This window comes from Nomascus leucogenys, chromosome 9 (genome assembly GCF_006542625.1).
Source record: "Nomascus leucogenys isolate Asia chromosome 9, Asia_NLE_v1, whole genome shotgun sequence".
NCBI classification, from domain to species: Eukaryota; Metazoa; Chordata; class Mammalia; order Primates; family Hylobatidae; genus Nomascus; species Nomascus leucogenys.
In genome coordinates this window covers 108866272-108875367 of record NC_044389.1, presented here as the reverse complement: position 1 = coordinate 108875367, position 9096 = coordinate 108866272, and the positions used below count along the sequence as shown (strand labels likewise).

The window sequence follows — 9096 nt, the reverse complement described above, 5'->3', positions numbered from 1 at the left end:
CACAAATGTCAGTGTTTGTGGGCATGAAAGGGAAGGAAACCAGACATGGGGCTGGTGGAGAAGACTTAACAGCTTGCAGCTGGCGTGCTCTTGCCTTGTCTTTGATTCTTTCGATTCCTGTTTGGCTTTGGTCCCATGTTTCGGGCTGTGACTAAGGTTTTGTGTCTTTGGGAGCTAAGTAGACTTCGAAACAAGAAACGCCTCTCACGGTGCAGATGGCTTAGCCTGAAGTGCCACTGAAGAAGACAGGTTGGCATCGGGCTGGTGCTTTTCTGCTTCTACTTAAATAGGAGAGGATTTGTTCAAACTTGGTCCCTAGGACAAGGAGCTGTTTTGGACAAACGGTTTACAGAAGGTGAGGCTGGGCATTTTAAGAAGGGAAGTGAGAAGCGAGAGACCTGGAATCTGGTCCTTGTAATTGGTCATCTTGCAACATGGACTTGACTGTCGTGGAAATGGTCTACACCTCAGTTTCCTTTTTACCACAAGGCCCTTCCCTCCATCTCTGTCGACACATTTCCCTCCTCTTGCTCCAGCCTCTGCTTATTTCAGGGGCTCGGTTTTCTCAAGATGGCCCCATGAAACTTCCTTGCCACAGAATGCTTCTCTGGGTGCTATATCAATGAATTACCTGTTAGTATGAATTTAGCTAATATGCTACCTCCACATGTGACTCTACACTCAAAGTATCCCAGCAGAGGCAGTCTCCCAGGTGCAGCAAGATGAAACAGTCAGTTTTGGGGTCTCTTATCATATCCCTATATAAACACAGGTGTGGGAGGGAAATATTTTGAGATGATTGCATGGAACTCTGTAGTCCTTTTCCATATAATGAGTATATTATTCTCCAACGTCTCTCCATTGCTCAGAAACACTAATACCTCCTCTCTTGAAAAAGTGACAGTGTGAGGACTGGGAAGCTGAAATTTTAGCTCAGAAGTCTACAACTAGAACTAAGTTTCTAAAAATGTGCTGTGTTATATAATCCAGGAGGAGGCAATGGAAAAGTACCAGCTGGTGTGGGACTGGAGGCTTTCCTGCCTCTGACTCACTCAGGCAAAAGGTCTTGAATTAAGATGCTTCTCAGAAAATCCAAATAAAACCCATTCATTCTCCAAGGCTTCACATTCGTTGTGGGAGTCAAAATGTAACCATGGGACTGAGACTGCCTGGGCACAGTTGGGAAAGTTCACAAAGTTTGTTCTTGTGCCCCTCGAGGCCAGCTTCCAGAGCCTCCCGACTCCCTTCCAGATGCCCGATGCCATCCTGCCGTATCTATGGCACCACAGACAGCCCTATCGGGAAGATGGCCCAAATGGCTTTCCCCGTCAAAACTTGACTTCTCTATCCTGTGGCCTCAGGCCCTGCTCTGGGTTGTCCTTAATTAAACAGTTAGATGGATCCTTGCTGTGGTGTTGGCTAACTGAATAGAGCACCTTCGAAAAAATAACATAATAGGCCTACCACGGTGGCTCATGCCTGTAATCCTGGCACCTTGGGAGGCTGATGGGGGAGGGTTGCTTGAGCCCAGGAGTTTAAGACTATCCTAGGTAACATAGCAAGCCATTGTCTCTACAAAAAATATAAAAATTAGTCAGGTGTGGTGGTGCCTGCCTGTGGTCCCAGCTACTTGGGAGGCTGAGGTGGGAGGCTTAAGGGGGTTGAGGCTACAGTGAGCTGTGTTTGCACCACTGCACTCCAGCCTGGGTGACAGAGTGAGACCCTGCCTCAAAAACAAAACAAAACAAAAACGAAACATAATGTCTTAACTCAAAAGAGAGCATGGCTACTTGTGCAGTGACAAAAGTGGCTGGCACATCAGGAATGATGACCCTGGCCTAGGAAGATGTTTGGGACCGGTTGAACCTTTGGATTTGCAGTCCCTCGAATCACACTCGAATCTGGCTGCCTTCTCCATGAAGAGATTTCTGTGTGGAAGGTCCAGGCATCTGTATTTTTGCAGCTCCCCAGAAGGTTTTGAGGCCTGTGGGAAATGATGGGGGACTGCGGCACTTCTATGCTGTGATGTCAGAAGAATAACAGCCAGCGGTCCGGCAGCATTAAGGCTTTATGGACTTGCAGACTGCCACTCATTCCTAGGCTTTTTCCCTCTCTCTTTTTTTTTTTTTTTTGCCACAGTTGACATCTGTATGCCCCACGTCACGTGAGGTTAGTGTCTGAGCAGGGACTAGGAGGAGCCAACAATCCTGACTTCTGGTCTACCTTTCCCCCAAGTACCCACAGTCTCCCTAATGTCCAAATCCCCATGTAACTTTAGGCAATGAAACATATCAAACTTTACACAGCATTGCCCAGCCTGTGCATGCTGAGGTATTTCAAAGCAAAAAGCATTATAAAGTCTTTGTGAACCTCTCCCCACAAGAATGTAAAGGCTTTGGGAACAGACCAGGAACCACCTGCCTTGGCATACCATAGTGCTGTGACCATTGCAATCATATTTTCCAGATAAAATTCTTGGGGCACACAGTCTGAGAATGCTTTGCCTCTGAATGGAGCACACAGTTTTTGGATAGGGAAATGTTGACCTACAGATGTATGAAGGCTATGGTGGTGGTGAGGTTGCCGTAATAGGATAACTTGAGTCTGAATGTGTGAAGTGATGTTTCAAATAGAGCTGATTTTGGAAGTGATTGTAGCTGGCACTGGGAGATGAGGCATGATGAGGGTGAGAATAATTCAGTGTGAATTTTCAAGAGGTAGGCTCTTGAACTGTAAGAATGTAAACCTCAGGTCACTTTACTAAGACGGGTTATATTGGGCCAAATGTCTGCATACGCCTCCCACATTCATTCACCCGGCCCCACCTGCCTGCCCCCAGGTGCCCTGTATCTGGCTCAGGGCTGAGAACCACAGCAGCCTGGCACCCACTCCCGAGTCCTGGCCTTGTGGTCTCACGTGGTTTTGGCTGCTCCCACCACATCCTGACTCAGGTGAAGTGTGGATCTGAGCTCAAAGCTGCAAAGTGCAGGGCCTGGGGCCTTGACCTGGAAGTGCAGGTGAGTTCACGTACCTGTACAGGGTGAAGACAGCCTGAAGGAGGTGTGGGCAGGAGGGGGCTTCATGCCCCACGCAAGGAGGTTTGACCATTGAGACAGGAGGTGGAGGCGATTGTGAATTTGTCTCCCTTCCCTGCCCACCTCCCTCCAGCTCCCACCCACGCTCAGACTGCTCCAGGTATGGTGATGCCTTTGGCCTGCCCCTGAACGTCCCATATGCCTGGACAGCCAGCTGTGTCTTCTGAGGCCATGAGCAACCGGCAGCACGTCCCTTGCATCTGCTTTCCCCACTCCCGCTTTGCTTCCTGCCCTCACTCTTGCTGCCCCGGGATTGCACCCATCTCCTCACAAAGCAGGAGCCGGAGAAGATTTGCCTCAAGCTTTGTTCTCAAGGGAGGCCAGGTCATTAGGGGCTGGTTGTAAAGCTGCACATAGAAAGCTATGCACATGCTTCACTGGTTTCTTTTGACGCAGTCATAGGAGAGGTAAATATCTTGGTTTTCCTTATCATGGAAGTATCTGTTTATATGTGTTTGCTTTGGCCTCCTTTTCTTCTCACTTCGCCAATTTATTTCCATATTTTTAATGCCAAGCCTCATAAGGGGCCCAGTGAATTGTCATATCCAATGAAGATTGCAGTTGCTGGGCAAATATTTTGTGTTGTGTAAGGTCAGTTCATGGGTAGCTGACCAGCTTACTGATGAGCAATCCTTGGATTCATGGCCCTTTCAGGAGCAAGAGCAGCTGGCCCGATGTCCTTAAGTTAGAGTCTGTTGGTGGGCAGGGCCAGCTGGGTATGGTGTGGTCAGTAGAAGTTCCAGCAGGATGAAGAAGGTGAGTTTTCAGCTCCTGTGGACTGGCTATCTGGCTGGCAATGTTTGTCCTGGGTTACTTAGGACTCCCACATAGGTTCCCTCCTGGCTGTCGTCCTGTATATAGCTCAGCCTCCGTTCCCAGGCATCATTTAGGCCTTTGGACAGGGATCAGTAAAGTTGTTCACTAAGCGATGGCTAAGGTGTGCTGTTGTGCAGAAGACGGTGTAAACGCAGGTGAGAATTCCATCTGTTCTATTTCTCAGGGGCATGGTAGCAAGTCAAGGGACAGCTTGCACTCTCTGAAGAACTAATCGAGATGTTGTAGGGAAGATGTGACCTGGAGGTCATTTTGGGGAGTTTCGTGGCTGGTGAACGAGAAGTGATCCCAGAACTAGGAGACAAAACAGAAAAGACAAACTGGAAAAGGTCAAGCATCGGCAGGTTGAACAGGGAAGGATGACACAAAGAGGAAGCGAAGGCCAAGGGAGCTGGTCAGCTCAGAGCCCCGTGGCTGCCATGGCCCTTGGCCCCAGGTTCTCCGTGCTCATCAGTGTCAGCCTGGTGCTGGTCTCACAGGGCTCAGTGCTGAGCCAGACAGCCATGGTCCCTCCTGAGGGCTGAAGTGGGGTCCTAGCCCTGGGCCTTCCCCCTCCTCACCCAGCCTCCTTTGCTGCTGCGCTGCCCGGGCCTGGGGTGGGAGGTGTGCATGGCAAGGAGGCTCAGGCTGCCTAAACAGAGTGCCTGCCATGTGCCAGCCACTGCTGGATGCGGATACTTCAGAGTCCACTGTGGGGCTCCCTGTCTGCTAAGGAAAATGTGGACAAGACCCGGCAGTGTGGCAGGGCCACGTGTGCACGCACATACAGATACACACACACAGACACATATATACACACAGACACATATATATACACCCACATACAGGCACATACACAGTTACACACACATACACATACAGACACACACATACACAGACACACATATAGACATACAGATGCACATATACACACAGATACATATGCACACACAAACACACACATACACACAGTTACACGTACACATATAGACACACACATACACAGACACATACACATGCGTACTATCCACAGATACAAGCATACACATACACACATACACACATATACACATACACACACATACACATGCAGACACACAGACACATATACACACAAACACACATACACACATGCACACATATATGCACACACATATAGACACACACAGCCACACATACACAGACACATACACACAGATACACACACACACATACAAACTCATATGCAAAAAAATATGTAGACACACACATGCACACATATACACACACCTACACACACAGACACATACACAGACAGACATATACACACACAAGGGAAAGACAAAAGAGATTAAAGAATTAGGGATTTAGGGAAGCAGAAGCTTTGATACAGAGTGAAAATGTTTGGCTGGGTGTGGCAGCTCAAGCCTGTAATCCCAGTACTTTGGGAAGCCAAGGCAGGCAGATCACCAAAGGTCAGGAGTTTGAGTTCAGCCTGGACAACATGGTGAAACCCTGTCTCTACTAAAATTACAAAAATTAGCTGGGCATGGTGATGTGCACCTGTAATCCCAGCTACTCGGGAGGCTGAGAAAGGAGAATCACTTGAACCTGAGAGGCAGAGGTTGCAGTGAGCTGAGATCACACCACTGCACTCCAGCCTGGGTGATAGAGCCAGACTCCGTCTCAAAAAAAAAAAAAAGAAAAAAGAAAAACAACTCAGGTCTTTTATCTTTGAAAGAAATGAAAAAGCAATTTATTTTTTATTTATTTATTTTTTTTGAAAAAGCAATTTAGATTGGACAAAAGAATCACATCTGAGATGCGTGAAAGAATCACGTCTGGACTGGGTGTGGAAGTCTCTTCTAAGTTTAAATTTTTATCAAAGGTATACATGTCCACATGTAAAGAGTCGCCTAGCTTTACAAGGGTCAGGATAGAAAACAGTGTTTCCTCCCCCTCCCCACTTCTCCTACCCTCCTCGAAGGGTAACCACCTTTACTGTTCTCACTTTTATTGCTACCTCTCCATTTTATTTTTAGTCTTTGACACCCTTCTTTGACTTCCCTCCATGGAAATGAAGGCTTCCCTTTTCCCCCACTACCTTCCCACCACGCACTTACAATTTTCCCATCTCTTATTCCCCCAAGTTTCAGTCAGATTAATTTTTAGCATTTACTTTGGGAGGACTATAGGAAGGTCATTCAAAGCTGAGTCATGTAGTCTACTGTGTTAGTTATTGATTTCTGTGTAGCAAATTACCCCATAATTTAGCCGCTTAAGGCAATAAGCATTTATTATCTCAAGGTCCTGGCCAGGAGACTAGGTGTGGCTTAGCCGGGATCTCTGGCTCAGTGTCTGTTGCGAGGCTACTGTGAAGGCTGCTGGCCAGGGCTGCCATGTCCCCAGGATCAGCAGTGGGAGGCTCCCTTTCCAAGCTAACTCATGTAGGGTTTGCAGGTCATGAGTCCTTGCTGGCTGTTGGCCAGAGATACCACCAACTCCTGGCTGCTCGGGTCTTTCCATCAGTAGCCCACAGTGTGGCAGCTGGCTCCCCTCAGAGCTAGAAGAAAAACAAGAAGAGAACAAGATGGAAGCAGGTCTTTTTGCCACCTAATCTCAGAAGTGAGACTCCATCACCTTTACTGTATTCTATTCACTAGACACGACTCATTAGGTCCAACCCACACTTAAGCCTAGAAGATTTGCATTTGTTATCTACTGAGCATAACAATATTACCAAAAACTTAGCAGCTTAAAACAACACACATTGATTATTTCATGGTTTCTGTGGGTTGTTGAGTCGGGCCATTGCTGAGCTGTGCCTTCTGTTCAGGGTCTCGCAAAGCTGCAGCGAAGGTGTTGGCCACGGCTGCATTCTCATCTGAGGCTTGTCTGGGGAAGAGTCCATGTCCAAGCTCATGCACATTGCTGGCAGAATGCGGCTCCCTGTGGTTGTGTGACTGAGCACTTTGGTTTTTTCCTAGCTCCCTGATGGAGGCCTCTCTTGGCTCTGGAGGGTCTCTTGGCTCTGGACAGTTGACTGTCATGGGGGGCTCTCCCAAGGTGGCAGCTTGCTTCTTCAAAGCCAGCAGAGGAGAGAGAGCCTCAGCAACCTTTATGTAATGGAATCACATGTGTTCATCATCTTTGTCATATTCCATTGATTAGAAGCGTGTCACAGTTTCCACATGTTCTCAAGGGGAGGAGCAATGCAAAAGTGTGAATTTCAGGAGGTGGGGGTTATTGGAGACCATTTTAGAGACTGTCTACCACATACACTATGATTGCTTTTTCTTTTGAAATGGTTTTAGACACATGACAAAGTGGCTAAATAGCACAGAGAGTCCACATATGCCCTTCTCTTACTGTTAAATTGTGCATACTTTTCCTTTGTGACACAGCTTTGTGTTTTATTTGGAGTGAAACCAAGCTTGATATTTCATTTTCTTTGTTTTCTATATACCTGTTGCTAATAAAACTCCCAATTCTTTCATCTAAATCTCTTCTTAAGACATGTAGGGACTTCAGGTGTTCCAGCAATTTCATCTCCCTGAAGAGGTCTCCCCTGGAGCCTTCTGACCTGTTCCGTCTGGGCCAGCTAAACTCCATGCCCTCTGCACAGCTGTCATCTTGGGATTTCTCCTTTTTGCCATCTTGGGGTCCCTCATTCTTCTGTTTCTTACTCTTCCTGTTTTCCTCTTTCTCAGTTATTCTCTCATTTTGGTGGAGTTTCCTCTCATTTCTTAAGAATGGTGCATGGACAGTACATTTTTTTCTTTTTGTGTCTTTACGTGTTAAAAATGTCTTTATCCTGATACTTCCTTGATGTTTTATCTGGATATACTTGTGTAGGGTGAGAATGCTTTTCCATCAGGAATTTGAAGACATTGCTCCATTCCCTTTTAGCTTCCAGGGCTATTATTGACAGATCTGGTGTCATTCTTATTCCTGACCTTTGAAAATAACATTTTTCCTATCCCATTTGGCAGCCTGTAGGATCTTGTCTATGTTCATGGTGTTCTGACATTTTGAGATATTAATTGGCCTGACACTATGTTTTCTTTTATTAAATAATTGGTGATACTTTTCAATCTTTAAATTCATGCCCTTTAATTCTGATGCATTTCTTGGGCTTATTTCACTGATGGTTCTCTCTCATCTATTTTCTCGGTTGTTGCTTTCTGTACTCTTATTACACAGGTATTCAACCCACTGGACAGGTTCTGTAATTTTCCAGTCTTTTCTTTCCTATTATTTCCTCTGTTTATTTTATTTATTCTACTTTATAGAATATTTCCTCAATTTTATGTTCTAATCCTTCCATTGCTTTTTATGTCTGAAATCATATTTTTAATTTTTAAGAATTTTTTTCTTTGAGTTATGTTTACATAGTACCTTTTCTTGTTTCTTCTTGTGTCTCTCTAAAGCTGTTAGTGATAGCTTCTCTTTAGAAAGTCTTTTTTTCCCCTTCATACATAGGCTTGTTTTCTCTAAATTGCCTGCCCCCTTATTTATTTGCATTAGCTTTTATCTTTCTTGTTAGAGATTTTCTTCAGTTATCTTGTAATTCATGATTGTTTCCTAATATTTTAGAATAGGGAACTGAAACTGCCATTGCAAAATTATGACTGAGACAGTGAAAGAGATCTGACCTAACTGACTCCATCTTGCTTCTAACCTCCAAACTATCCTCATTCATTCTTGGGCATGGGCTGAACTAAGTTTGGGAGGAACTTAGTTTATAGTTAAAAACAAAGATAATAACAGCCTTTTCCCAAAACAAACCTCCTTCTTGTCTAGGATCTAGACTGCCTTTGTAGAACTAAGAAATTAGCGACAAGATTAGAAATTACGGTTTAGGAGTCATGCAGCTGGAGATTATAAGATTCTGACCCTCCCTAAACTGCTCATAAGATCAGTGCTTGAGATATTTTGCAGACCCTGCACTTGATGGATCAGCTGGCACCACCCACATCAATAAACTGGCTCATCTGATCTTGTGGCCCCTACCCAGGAACTGACCCAGTGCAAGAGGACAGCTTCAACTCCCTATGATTTCATCTCTGACCCAACCAATCAGCACTCTTGACTCACTAGCCTTCCCTCACCCACCAAATTATCCTTAAAAACTCTGACCCCCAAATGCTCAGGCAGGCTAGTTTGAGTAATAATAAAACTCCAGTCTCCTGCACAGCTGGCTCTGTGT

General features: G+C 45.7%; 1 long non-coding RNA gene across 1 annotated transcript in view; it reads left to right on the top strand.

The window, feature by feature from the left end:
• Positions 1-224: 224 nt before the first annotated feature.
• Positions 225-9096, top strand: part of LOC115836738 — a 54982-nt gene continuing 46110 nt past the window's right edge. The window contains exon 1 of the long non-coding RNA XR_004031774.1: positions 225-355. This is a non-coding gene — a long non-coding RNA (uncharacterized LOC115836738). The remainder of the gene's footprint in view (positions 356-9096) is intronic.